The 14,115-nt window shown below is 41.8% G+C and overlaps 2 long non-coding RNA genes across 2 annotated transcripts; both read right to left on the reverse strand.

Annotated features, from left to right (window-relative positions):
• On the reverse strand, positions 1-8,776 carry LOC135787642 (uncharacterized). The gene is made up of 3 exons (XR_010547141.2): positions 8,405-8,776; positions 8,130-8,294; positions 1-435 (listed from the first exon to the last, which is right to left on the reverse strand). It is a non-coding gene; the product is annotated as an uncharacterized lncRNA (long non-coding RNA).
• Positions 8,777-9,108: 332 nt separating this feature from the next.
• LOC135787643 (uncharacterized) lies at positions 9,109-9,680 on the reverse strand. Its single transcript, XR_010547142.1, has 3 exons — positions 9,585-9,680; positions 9,267-9,355; positions 9,109-9,156 (listed from the first exon to the last, which is right to left on the reverse strand). It is a non-coding gene; the product is annotated as an uncharacterized lncRNA (long non-coding RNA).
• Between the last annotated feature and the right edge of the window lie 4,435 nt (positions 9,681-14,115).

Raw genomic sequence — 14,115 nt, forward strand, 5'->3', positions numbered from 1 at the left:
TTGGACACTTTAGCCGCTGGATTTTTGGCCACATCCGGCATCGGATATTTAGATTGCCTGACATGCACGTCGGTTCTTTCAAGACTCACACGAGTCTTGGAAATAGGCAGACTGGCTTTATCCGTGGCATCAGGATGTGCCTGATCTGCCCTGTGTGGAAGCATCACATGGTGCTCCACATCTTTTTTTTTTCCGGAGGTAATCTTCAATTGATGTTGGTTCTTCTGGACCACCTTTAACCACCTTCGACTGACTGGCCAGATCTGAGGAATCCTTTGAAGAAGGATTGCTCGAACTGACTGGAGGCTGTGGATCCGGCACTGTCTCCACTTTGCCCCTCCGGATGCAGTCAAAGGGGCGCTTTAAGTGCTTTTGGTTTGGTGTGGTCCAGACTGATGCTGGCTTTTGTTGCAGGACTGGCCAGATCCAGAACCACTGTAAGAGAAAATGCATTTAGACACATGAAATAGATTATAAACATTACAGATACTTGAGCACAACCTGGGGCCCGTATCATGAAGGAGGTTCAACCGATTCGGAGTTAACTCTTAAGTTTTCGGTTACAGAACAGCTGAAATGAGTCAGTTCAATCGACTGTGTCTCTATTTTGTACACAGTGTGACTATACAAATCACAACACATAAATAGGAAAATGTTTGCGTTATTTTGGCAGCTGTATGCTAGCTGGAGCCACTTACTTACAGTCTTTGTGCTAAGCTAGCGGGGGCTGCATCAGACAGAGTTACAGCACGCATGGAGATGAAAAAGGTCGCTTCAGCACTAGTCGGGAGTGTTTTTTACAGTGTAGTGTTACAAAACTTTTAGAAGTAGACTTCTGTTGAAAATATAAAGTAGCACTGCAACATTTTACTAAAATATGGTCTGTCAAACAATAACATTACAGTACTGTAACTTTTCTTACATCTGTAAACATGCTGGGTAATCTCAATGAACTGTCTATGGTTGCTACGGCAACTCTGGTTGTTGTGGTCGTGCTCGTACGAGTGTGCTCACCGAGGCTGCAGTTTCTATAACGGCCACTGGTGTCAGTAACAAGGTAGCACTAAAATATTTCTTTAACACGACAATCAACTTTGATAATGATTGGAAATGTTTCTTGAGCAGCAAATCAGCATATTAGAATGAACTCGGATAGATTATGTGACACTGAAGACTGGAGTAATGATGCTGAAAAATCAACATTATTTACAGGATTAAATTACAACTTAATATTCATATAATAAAAGACGTAAAAAAAAATCTGAACCTAAACCTATATATATATATATACTGTGAATTTACCTGGTGTACTGAAACAGCGACAGGGAGAGAAACCCTGAAGGTTCAAAACAACCAATCAGTTGAACGCTGAAGTAAGCACACTGTGTTAACAAACAGGAGGTGGTGTTTAGAATTCCCCGGGGAAAGAAAAGTTGAAGAAATAGAAAAAAAGTAGGGATGCACCGAATATTCAGCCACTGAAAATTTTCGGCCGAAAATGGCCCAAAAGAGCATTTTAGGCTTTCGGCCGAAAGACTTTTATCACCGAAACAATACGGCCGAAATGTTGTGATGACGCAAACAGAATCCGCGACCTGCACGTGCTTGTCTGAAGCAACATGTATGCGGCGTGGATGTATTTAACCGCAAAAAGGCGCTAAAGTACGCACAGAGGCACATGCGGTTGTGTCCGGTCCAGACGTGATCATCACAGTGAGTACGCCCTTCAAAGATCAGAACTCTTGATGTGTAAACTTTTGAGAGAGTCACGCAAAGTGTTTTATACTGTGTGAACTGGTGGTGTTCGCTTTATCACATACTGTATAGTTCATTAACATACATGTGCCGAATAAAGCAATGAAAAACAACGTAAAATTTTTATGCTGCGCTGTTTGGGATTCGCCTTCGTTCTATGTGTGCGCGTGCGTTTAAGTGCCCTCAATATTGCACAGACGAGTGAGACGCAAACAAGCGAACGTAAAATCTTTCTGTTATTGACAGGGCACATATAAACATAATTATCTCCAAAGTATTCTTTTTCTAATAAAAACATTTGTTTATGTCTTAAGTGTATGTATAGATTAAAGTCATAAACCAGTCTCTGCTTATTTAAAGAGACAGTAACCTCAATTAACCTACTTAAGTCTAACAAAGAGACAAATAGCTCTAAAAATAATAATATATTTAATTTATACAATAAAGACAGTGTTATGACTCATTTAATTCGATTTCTGTACCTAATGCTAATGTTAGCCCTTATTAATGTGCAGCTTTGTTCTTTTTTATAAATGTTTGTAATTTCTTTATTTGTTATTAGATTTTCCCCACCGCCTTTTTGCTGATCTGAAAAATAATCTGATCCGTGCCTCAAAAACTGTAATGTTATCTGAACCGTAAGTTTTGTGATCTGTCACACACCCCTAGTAAAGTTAGTACACAGTGATAGCCATAAATGCATTTGTACTAATAATTGGCATAATAATTTATTTCGGTTTTTCGGCCTTGGTTTCCTCATTTTCGGTTTCGGCCAAGAATTTTAATTTCGGTGCATCCCTAAAAAAAAGAAAGAAATTGTTGAATTTTTGTTTCTAAAGAAAGCTTTGATTAGTCTAGGCCAGCAGCCATATCACCCTGTAGCCCAAGACAGCTTGCCCACTGAAGCTAAGCAAGGCTGAGCCTGGTCAGTACTTGGATGGGAGACCACCTGGGAAAACCAGGTTGCTGCTGGTAGAGGTGTTAGTGAGACCAGCAGGGGGTGCTCACCCTGTGGTTTGTGTGGGTCCTAACACCCCAGTATAGTGATGGGGACACTATACTGTCAAAAAAGCACCGTCCTTCGGATGAGATGTTAAACCGAGGTCCTGACTCTCTGCGGTCATTAAAAATCCCAGGATGTCCTTCGAAAAGAGTAGGGGTGTGCCCCGGCATCCTGGCCAAACTTGCCCATTGGCCTACTAATCATCCCTCATACTAATTGGCTATATCACTCGGTCTCCTCTCCACTAATAAGCTGGTGTGTGGTGGGCGTTCTGGCGCAATATGGCTGCCGTCGCATCATCCAGGTGGATGCTGCACATTGGTGGTGGTTGAGGAGATTCCCCCGTTCATATGTAAAGCGCTTTGAGTACTGAGAAAAGCGCTATATAAATGTAAGGAATTATTATTATTATTATTATTAAAGATGGGAAATTGTAGTAGTGGTTGTGCTAAGGAGGATTTAGAAGGAGATGAAAAGTATATGTGTGGTAAAGAAAGTAAAAATGTGAAATAGTGAAATGAAGCAATTCCAAACAGCCATGACTGTGATTGTGTAGATATTATACAAACATTAAGTGTTCTTGGATAATTTGCCACTTAAAAATTCCAATTTGATTGTTACAATGATGTTTGTGGACAAAAGGGAAATGAAAGGCAAAATCACAAAAAGCATATGAATTGGCTAGAAACAAAACCTAACATTTATATTTTATTTTTTATTTTTTGTTTTGCCTGGGGAGCTGTGCAGGTTGGCAGCAGAGAGGTTTCTTGAGATGTCCCGTAACAGGTTGTGGTAAAAGCCCACCTGAAGGGAGATTCTGGTGAAATTAATGGGAAAACCCTTGCTGACCAGGCAGCTACGGTTGCGACCGCAAGAACGGCAGAAACTCTTACTGCTCAAATGTGTCATCCATGGTGACAAACTACTCACAGCTCACCGACATAGCTGATTTTCAAATTCAATGCTCCAGATAGGAGAAATGAGAATGGATGGAAAATAGTAATTTTAACACCGATTCGTAAATCCAAAAGTCTTTTCCTTATTTGGTCAAAAAGATACACAGTGTCGTACGCTTGGGCGTTTTTCAAATGTGTTTACATTTTAATGCAAATTGGTGGGAGAGGGGTTTTAGGAAACATTCAAAATAAATTGTTTGCGGATGCGTAACTTCTCAAAAACACAATTCGGCACCCCCAAATTCTATCAGTTCTAAGCAGAACACCTCAGGGCTGTTTTGTGAATTGCAGTGTGACTTTATAACCTTACCTAAGTGCGAGGGTTATCAAGATATTACAATTATAACTGATCATTTTCTCGTTTGGTGTAAAGGTTTTCCCCACAAAGAAAGGCTTTGCTGCCTTTATGGCTAATATGCTGGTTCGAGACATCATTCCAGATGAAATGAAACATTATATATAACTATATAACTAAAAATAAAATAAATAAAAATAAAAAGTTGCAATACACTACGGCCCTCATTTATCAAACGTGCGTACACCAAATTTCCAGCGTACACCTGGCGTACACCCAAAACCACGGTGACTTTGAGATTTATCAATATGGACGTTGGCGTACGGCACGCTCAAATCCTACGCCAGCTCAGGAGGTGGTGTACGCACATTTTGAGTTAGTGCAGAAATGCGCAAACAATTCCTAACACCACAAAACGCACTGACAAACTAAAATATATGATATATTATGACCCACTGTAAAAAACTAAAATTATATTATGCAACATGTACTTCAATGTTTAATTTGTGAGACTTTACCAAAGCATTTGATTTGTAGGCATATGTATTCCTTCAGTTGAGAGCCTGGGCGCTTTACCTGACGTTTCAGGGCAAAGCATGTGAGCGGAGCGGAGCCTTGAGCGGTGCGGTAATATTACCATCAAAGCGCCTCTCTAAAGATCCGCTCGCTCAGCACCGCTCGTTGAACCCAGAACGCCCTTTAATAATTTGCTAGTTCGAAAATCTGTAAAAACGTCTAGCAATAAGTTATGGAATTCAAGCCTTATACAAATGTAAAGTAAAAATCAAAGTTAAGATTGGACAGGAAGAAAACATTGAAAGGGAGTGCGGAGAGACTGTAAAAGTCAGCAAATATTCATCCTGGAATCTGAAGCGGCACATTGCAAGAAAGCACAAGGATGTGCTACGAAAACATGGTAATAATGCATCAAAAGGTAAGCTAGTTACATACTATTCGATGATAAATAAATAGCTACACATGAATAGGTAAGGTAAAATGCTTGTGTTGAATGGAGCCATAAATCCGATCATGATGACATGCGGACAAAATCATGGCCACGAATTATCTTTTATGCTACATTATGGACACTTCTTTTTCTTATTTAGTTTAAAGTAAATATTCAACAGTTTGTTCCTTGGAATTAATTATTATAATATTTCGTAATTACTATTACAGTTATTATTACTTCAAATTATGAATTAGCCTAGTAAAACATGTGGATGTCGTGGAAACAAATTGTTAATTTGAATTATATCCAGAGCTCCGTATCAAACTGGATCTTAGCTAACAAACAACTGTATGTAAATACAGAAAAACACACTACAAAAGTTACTACATCATTTTAAAATATTATTTAAAAAAAACTTAACCGAACCATTAAGCAGACATATAATTTAGATGTAGGCAACATTAAATAATAATAATAATAATAATAATAATAAATAATTATTCTTCTAAATATCAATTAAGCGTCATTAATAATAAAAATAATAATACAAATATTACAAAACGTCATGCAATTGTTAATGTGTCTTTAATCCCGCTATTTAAACTCCCAAGTAAAACAATTTTGTTTCTTTCCACTTCCCTGGTTTCTCGTCTTTGCCGTCTTCCATGTGTCAATGTCGTAAAATGAGGGCGTGGGGGAGGTGGAGACTTGAATTTATATGGGCTTGTTATTCTAATGACGATCGTTTTCAGCCGCCGCATTTATGAAGGGCAGATATTGCTTACACCTGAATTTCAGAGGTACGCACAGTTTCATAAATCAGGCGGTGAGAGGAGTGTAAGCGTAATCTTACGCCAACATATACGCCCGTTTCTACGCAAGAATGATAAATGAGGGCCTACGTGTTTAAGTAGGCAAATATTTTTTATATTTAAAGAATAAAACATTCACATAATTAGACATCATTACACTGATGGTTGTAGATTTTTAATTATGTTTTCCAAAGGGACATCAGCTGCGAACTATTAAATGCTACAGGCTTAAGAAACTATTTAAAAAATATATTTTTGGTGATGGAGTTGGTGAAACTGGCAGCTATACAGCGAATCCTACTATTTCATTTGTGCATTTCATATCCGTTAAATCTTAGTCTTCCGGCAAGTATTTTAGCTGCATAAATAAATCGGGTAAAATTACAAAAAAAAAACTAATTAGGATTATTAATGTTAATTCGACTTTGCATCGAAGTTTTTTTAATGTTTTATAACTTTGAGGCAACTGCATGCCATATTCTTTATAAACATTCAAAATAAACTGCACACTTGATTACTGCTTGTATAGTCTCCTAAGGTCAACAAAATTTCCACATTAAAACTAATCAAAGCTAAAATCTAAAGTATTTATATATATATATATATTATATGTTATATTTGAGGTAGACAGACAGGCTCCAGAAATGTGTCCATTAAGCTTTATCCGCATTGTAACGACGCTGCTTGCACATCCACTGTCCAAGCACAATAAACGCGTGAACTAATGAACAACAGCAGTTTGTACTTTATATTTTAAGTGTAATGCACAGACAAGTACCTCCACGACCCACCGTATTCCCCTGTGCAACGCACTTATTGGGAACCCCTAATATAAATGATCCTTTCAAGTGAAGGCATAGCGGATGAATTGGAGCAGTTTAAAAACATGATACGTTTGGAAATAAAGTTGCGGGTTTTGCACGGGTTTGATATAAAATATAGAAGGTTGAATTTAGTTGTTTGAAATATTTTTACCAGATATTCCTAATTAATTTAACTTGAACTATTTCTAAAATGTTTCTTTAATAAAGAACACCGCTATCTCAGAATGCAGCGAAACCTATTACATGAAGTGAATTATTGATTGTCGAGCAATCGATATCAACCTATTCAGCACCTCCACCATGGACAGCACCCGCTAAGGTTGAACTTAACAAGGTTTACCTTAAGCAACATCCTAAGGTATAGTTCGGAGAACACACGTAGGAAAGGTATACCTGTAGTTAAGGTGTACCTTTTGAGTCTTTGTAGCGCGCTAAGAGACAACGTTATCGGAGAACGCAGCCCAGGTATGTCAGGAAGTCTGTAGGCTTTTGGGGATTCAATGGCATAGCTGCCAGGAACTTCAGACCTTGCAGAAGTAAATTTACATCTAATGTCAGATTCTCTTTTTACATATTGTATGGCTTTGACTGAAGCAGTACAAAAAAGAAAAATCAGGTTCAGGATGCTGGAAAAATTACGGAAAACATAATATTGTGCCAGGGCAAAAGATTTATAAAAAATTAAAACACTCAGGCCTACAACCAAGATGGGACGATCCTTATGCTGTCCTACTAGGTCCACCTTCAGCAATAAAATTCAACAATAAACTCAGCAGTGAACTAGTGAAGTTGCTAGGTAAACCTAGATACAAATTAGCCTATACTCCCCAAATCTTAGACAGGCGAAATGCTGTGGGATGGAGTCATGAGAAGAACTTTGTCTTTTAGTGACAGGGGGGTCACCTCATGATGAAGATATGGGGTGGGGGGCAAATGTTTAGCTTCACCGGAACCAGCTTAGTCGCCTGATGGTTTCTAGAGTTTCTATGGGAGTCAAAACTAGTTATTTCCTAGCAATAGTTAAAACAAGATATTTCCTAACAAATTTGTTTAAACCAAGTTGTTTTTTGGCCATGGAGCTCTTTTGTTTTCGATCGACCATACAACTAGTCAAGAGTTAAGAAGTTCGTCAGACCTTATAATTAATGGCAGTCAATACAGCAATGTTTAACTCTGGTAAGTAGAGTTAACTAGTTCGTCAGCCCAAATAATTAAAGGCAGTGGATGGGTCGATGCTTACCCCTGTAGTTAAAATAAATTGGTTCGTCAGACCAAAATAATGAAAGGCAGACGATACGGCAAACTTAACCCTATTAAGAGTAAGTTGTTCGTCAGACCACAAAATATAACAAAAAGGCAGACGATGCGGCAAACTTTTTTCTATTGGTTTACTCTACAGCACAAAAGGTTGTGGGAGAGGAGCAGACATACTGATGAAAAATATAAACCTTGAATGAACTGTAAGTTGCTTTAGATAAAATTGTCTGCCAAATGAGTCAAATGTACAAAATGCAATCTTCTTGTCTTTTACTTACTCATGGTTAAATTGCGTCCCGTAATCCTTACTACGCCTAATCGTTGCAAGGGTGGAAATCCGTGCACCATCTCATAGAGCACCACACCTAAGGCCCAGACGGTTGCTGGCATGGCCAAGTATTGCAACCTCGTTAAGGCCTCAGGTGGAATGCAACATTTAGCTCCTGTAAGCAAAACATTGTGTTGAGTAATTTTGTAACAGGGTCACATGATCATGATGTCACTAAAAGCAAGTTTCCATGCTCCACTATGTTATTAAAAAACTCCAGCTCACCTTCACGTGGTTTGGATGTGTAGCCAGTGCTTTTGACTAGACGACCCACCTAAAGTTTGTTAACTTCAGGTGCAAACCACTTTCATCCACCATGATGTTTCCAGAATGGATATCATTGTGAAGCACCTCATGCTTCAAGCAGTGTTGATCTGCTCTTACTAATTGAAGCATAAGGTGGTGAGCTTTGTCTTCCTTCATTCCCTTTTTATCGATATAGGAATACAAGTCCTTCCAGTCCCTTTGGTACTCGAGGACAAGCATGACCCAGGTGCGTTCCTCGTACCAGTCATAAATTTTTATGACTGGTGGGCATTCAGGGGCTTCTCTTAATTTTAGCATCAGCGCCACCTCTCTATGGAGCAGTTTGCAATATCCAGGCTGGAAAACAAGTGGTCAAGAAAGTATTAGATCCTCTTTCTGATAAATGTGACCCTGTCTGTAAACCCCGGTTATGAGATTATAGGATCTTAAAAGTTTGATTTTAGCCATATGTAGAAAACAGTACATCACTGAAAATGACTTTAGCTAGGTGTTCACAGGCAGGGTCACAAATGTATTGGTTTACATGGCTTTAATGAATAAGGTCAACAAGGCCTTTCCAGATCAACTTTCTTTGATGCTTGTAGCCTTTAATATCTATTTTAGTTAATCTTAGTTATGTTATGGCTAGTTTTAACTGGACTTGTTTAGCTTTGGTGACTTACATAATGAATAACGTCTTTGTCATCCAACTCCACACGCTTGATGGTGACCTGCAAAAAGAAAGACAGCATTGTTAAAACATTGTAAAACCCCTGATACCGCACAAAACTTTTAAGGTCGCCCAATGTTTGTTGAAATAAGTACGCATGCCCTACTGTACCTCTTTGCCATCAGCTGTGCGGATTCCTGTGACAACATTGCTATTGATGCCATCTTGATCATGAAGCTTATAATCAGCATTAAAAGATTCTGAAACACACACACAATAATAAAATGTATGAGGTTACATATTCACAGAGTAGAAAAGGGATCAAACACACGCTGACAGACTTAATACGATAACTACAGGCAGAGGTACAAATAAAATAAAACAATTACAGAGAACTTACAGAGAGTCCGTCAACAAGAGAAATAATAAACAATGAAATGGAAAACAAAAACATTGCTTTAGAGAGTACAGTCAATTTTGTTTTCTTACCAGGACCTTTTGGCAGAAGACATTTGGGGCTTGGTTTACCCGTTTTTTTCTGTCACTGCTGAGCAGCACTTTCAGGCCCAGGAATTTTGGACACTTAGCCACTGGATTTTTGGCCGCATCGGATATTTAGATTGCCCGACATGCACGTCGGTTCCTTCAAGACTCACACGAGTCTTGGAAATAGGCAGACTGGCTTTATCCATGGCATCAGGATGTGCCTGATCTGCCCTGTGTGGAAGCATCACATGGTGCTCCACATCTTTTTTTTTCCGGAGGTAATCTTCAAGTGATGTTGGTTCTTCTGGACCACCTTTAACCACCTTCGACTGACTGGCCAGATCTGAGGAATCCTTTGAAGAAGGATTGCTCGAACTGACTGGAGGCTGTGGATCCGGCACTGTCTCCATTTTGCCCCTCCGGATGCAGTCAAAGGGGCGCTTTAGTGCTTTTGGTTTGGTGTGGTCCAGACTGATGCTGGCTTTTGTTGCAGGACTGGCCAGATCCAGAACCACTGTAAGAGAAAATGCATTTAGACACATGAAATAGATTATAAACATTACAGATACTTGAGCACAACCTGGGGCCCGTATCATGAAGGAGGTTCAACCGATTCAGAGTTAACACTTAAGTTTTCGGTTACAGAACAGCTGAAATGAGTCAGTTCAATCGACTGTGTCTCTATTTTGTACACAGTGTGACTATACAAATCACAACGTTATTTTGGGAGCTGTATGCTAGCTGGAGCCACTTACTTCCAGTCTTTGTGCTAAGCTAGCGGGGGCTGCATCAGACAGAGTTCCAGCACGCATGGAGATGAGAAAGGTCGCGAGTCGGGAGTGTTTTTTACAGTGTAGTGTTACAAAACTTTTAGAAGTAGACTTCTGTTGAAAATATAAAGTAGCACTGCAACATTTTACTAAAATATGGTCTGTCAAACAATAACATTGCAGTATTGTAACTTTTCTTACATCTGTAAACATGCTGGGTAATCTCAATGAACTGTCTATGGTTGCTACGGCAACTCTGGTTGTTGTGGTCGTGCTCGTACGAGTGTGCTCACCGAGGCTGCAGTTTCTATAACGGCCACTGGTATCAGTAACAAGGTAGCACTAAAATATTTCTTTAACACGACAATCAACTTTGATAATGATTGGAAATGTTTCTTGAGCAGCAAATCAGCGTATTAGAATGAACTCAGATAGATTATGTGACACTGAAGACTGGAGTAATGATGCTGAAAATTTAACATTATTTACAGGATTAAATTACAACTTAATATTCATATAATAAAGGACGTAAAAAAAATCTGAACCTAAACCTATATATATATACTGTGAATTTACCTGGTGTACTAAAACAGCGACAGGGAGAAAAACCCTGAAGGTTCAAAACAACCAATCAGTTGAACGCTGAAGTAAGCACAATGTGTAAACAAACAGGAGGTGGTGTTTAGAATTCCCCGGGGAAAGAAAAGTTGAAGAAATAGAAAAAAAGTAGGGATGCACCGAATATTCGGCCACTGAAAATTTTTGGCCGAAAATGGCCCAAAAGAGCATTTTCGGCTTTCGGCCGAAAGACTTTTATCACCGAAACAATACGGCCGAAATTTTGTGATGACGCAAACAGAAACCGCGACCTGCACGTGCTTGTCTGAAGCAACATGTATGCGGCGTGGATGTATTTAACCGCAAAAAGGCGCTAAAGTACGCACAGAGGCACATGCGGTTGTGTCCGGTCCAGACGTGATCATCACAGTGAGTACGCCCTTCAAAGATCAGAACTCTTGATGTGTAAACTTTTGAGAGAGTCGCGCAAATGTGTCTTATACTGTATAGTCCATTACCATACATGTGCCGAATAAAGCAATGAAAAACAACGTAACATTTTTATGCTGCGCTGTTTGGGATTCGCCTTCGTTCTATGTGTGCGCGTGCGTTTAAGTGCCCTCAATATTGCACAGACGAGTGAGACGCAAACAAGCGAACGTAAAATCTTTCTGTTATTGACAGGGCACATATAAACATAATTATCTCCAAAGTATTCTTTTTCTAATAAAAACATTTGTTTATGTCTTAAGTGTATGTATAGATTAAAGTCATAAACCAGTCTCTGCTTATTTAAAGAGACAGTAACCTCAATTAACCTACTTAAGTCTAACAAAGAGACAAATAGCTCTAAAAATAATAATATATTTAATTTATACAATAAAGACAGTGTTATGACTCATTTAATTCGATTTCTGTACCTAATGCTAATGTTAGCCCTTATTAATGTGCAGCTTTGTTCTTTTTTATAAATGTTTGTAATTTCTTTATTTGTTATTAGATTTTCCCCACCCCCTTTTTGCTGATCTGAAAAATAATCTGATCCGTGCCTCAAAAACTGTAATGTGATCTGAATCGTGAGTTTTGTGATTTTGTGTCACACACCCCTAGTAAAGTTAGTACACAGTGATAGCCATAAATGCATTTGTACTAATAATTGGCATAATAATTTATTTCGGTGTTTCGGTTCCCTTTCAGTCGGTCACTACGACGTCACGTCGTGACCGACGAATTGGGAACCGCTCCGCGGGTGACCTATCTACTTCGAGAAACTATAAAAACGCCAATGAACTTGGCATGCAGGTATTTGCATAATGCCGGCGCCGCCCCGCCAGGTGCGTATATAAGCCGCAGGTGCACAATACCAAATTAGCTTTTATTGCTTCGAAGCCGGCAGACATCTGCTCTCGAGAAGCTTTCTATCTGATCTTCGTAGATCCTGTTCTGGAAGGGAAGAAAATAAGATCTCAGCTTGCTGAAGTTGGTTGGGCAAAGACACCTCAGCGGAGGCTCGCAGTGTTTTTTCTCCACCCTTTCTCTCTCTCTCTCTGTCTCTTTAATTTAGGACTTGAGTTCGAGTGAGTGCGTTGCCTCTCCCTGTGTGTTTCACCAGCTCGCACAAAAGAGTGATTTCCCTAAAAGAGCAGCACGTTTGAGCTTTGTGTCTTTTTAAAGACAGCCACTCATTCGTGTCACGGTCGGGGTCGTCTTTTTAAAGATGGATTTCCGTCCGTGTTCGGTTTCTGGATGCGGTGTGTTCATCGCCCCCCGGGATGGCCACCAGCGTTGTCTTTCGTGTCTGGGGCTCCAGCACGCAGAGGCAGCGTTGCGTGATAGTTCATGCTCCATCTGTGAGGGCATGACTATGGCGGATTTGCGGAGACGGGTGTCGTTTCTCCGGGAACGGCGCCCGCCTTCCAAGTCTGGTGCTGCTAAGAGCGCAGCTACCAGACTTGCGAAGGATGATCTCCGTATAACGGTGCTGGGTCGGTCTGCTGGTTCGTCCAGCAGCTCCCAGCGCCCTGATCCGTTGCCAGCGGAGGTCCCGATGGAGACGAGCGGCCCGTGTTCTACGGTGTCCTCGCGCTCTGTCGAGCCTCCACCCGACGCGATGTCCACCGTAACATCGGAAGGGGGGTTGTCAGCCTCGGACGTCGATCCGGATCCGCTCCCGCCTTCGGGCCAGGTTGCGGCTTCTGCGTTCGACCCCGAGATGGCAGCCATGCTCGCCCGGGCGGCGGAGGCGGTCGGCTTGGAGTGGACTAAACCTCCCCCACCTGAACCGTCCCGCCTCGATGATTGGTTCTTCGGGGGTGCCAGGGCTTCTCAGTCCTCGCCCCCGGTGCCTTTCTTCCCCGAGGTGCATGAAGAGCTGACGCGGTCGTGGAAAACCCCGTTTTCCGCCCGGAACCGACCGTTTCAGCCTTCACCCCTCACCTCTCTCGAGGGTGGAGATGCCAAGGGGTACTCTGGTATCCCGTCAGTGGAGCGGCCGGTCGCGATGCAGTTGTGTCCGGCCGGTGTCGCTTCCTCCTGGCGGGACCAGCCTACTCTCCCCTCACGGGCCTGTAAGCAGTCTTCGGCGCTGTCCGGTGCTGCTTACAAGGCTTGTGGGGAGGCAGCCTCTGCCCTGCATGCCATGGCATTGCTGCAGGTCCACCAGGCTAAGGCTCTGAGGGACCTGCACGCGGGAGGTCACGACTCGGCGGAGTTCTCTGAACTGCGTGCGGCTACGGATCTGGCGCTCCGTGCGACCAAGGTCACCGCACGCGCCGTCGGGCGTGCGATGTCTACCCTGGTAGTCCAGGAACGCCATCTCTGGCTGTGTCTGGCGGACATGAAGGATGCTGATAAGACCCGGCTCCTGAATGCTCCGGTTTCCCAGACCGGCCTGTTCGGCGAGACGGTCGAGGAGTTTGCCCAGCAATTCTCCGCGGCCAAGAAGCAGACTGAGGCCATCGCTCAGATCATGCCACGTCGGAAGCGTCCTGCGCCTGCCCCGTCCACGTCGGCACCTCAGCCTGCTCCTCGCCGAGGGCGTCCTGCGGCGGCCGCCTCCGTTCCTCCCCGGGGCTCTTCTAAGAAGCGAGGAACCGGTCGTCAGCAGCCCGCCCCGCCCGCTCAGCCCGCTTCAAAGGGTGGAAAAAGAAAATCGAAGCGGCCCTGAGACGGGCGACCTAGAGATGGAGGGGATCGCTCTTCGGGAG

This window comes from Paramisgurnus dabryanus, chromosome 20 (genome assembly GCF_030506205.2).
Source record: "Paramisgurnus dabryanus chromosome 20, PD_genome_1.1, whole genome shotgun sequence".
NCBI lineage: Eukaryota > Metazoa > Chordata > Actinopteri > Cypriniformes > Cobitidae > Paramisgurnus > Paramisgurnus dabryanus.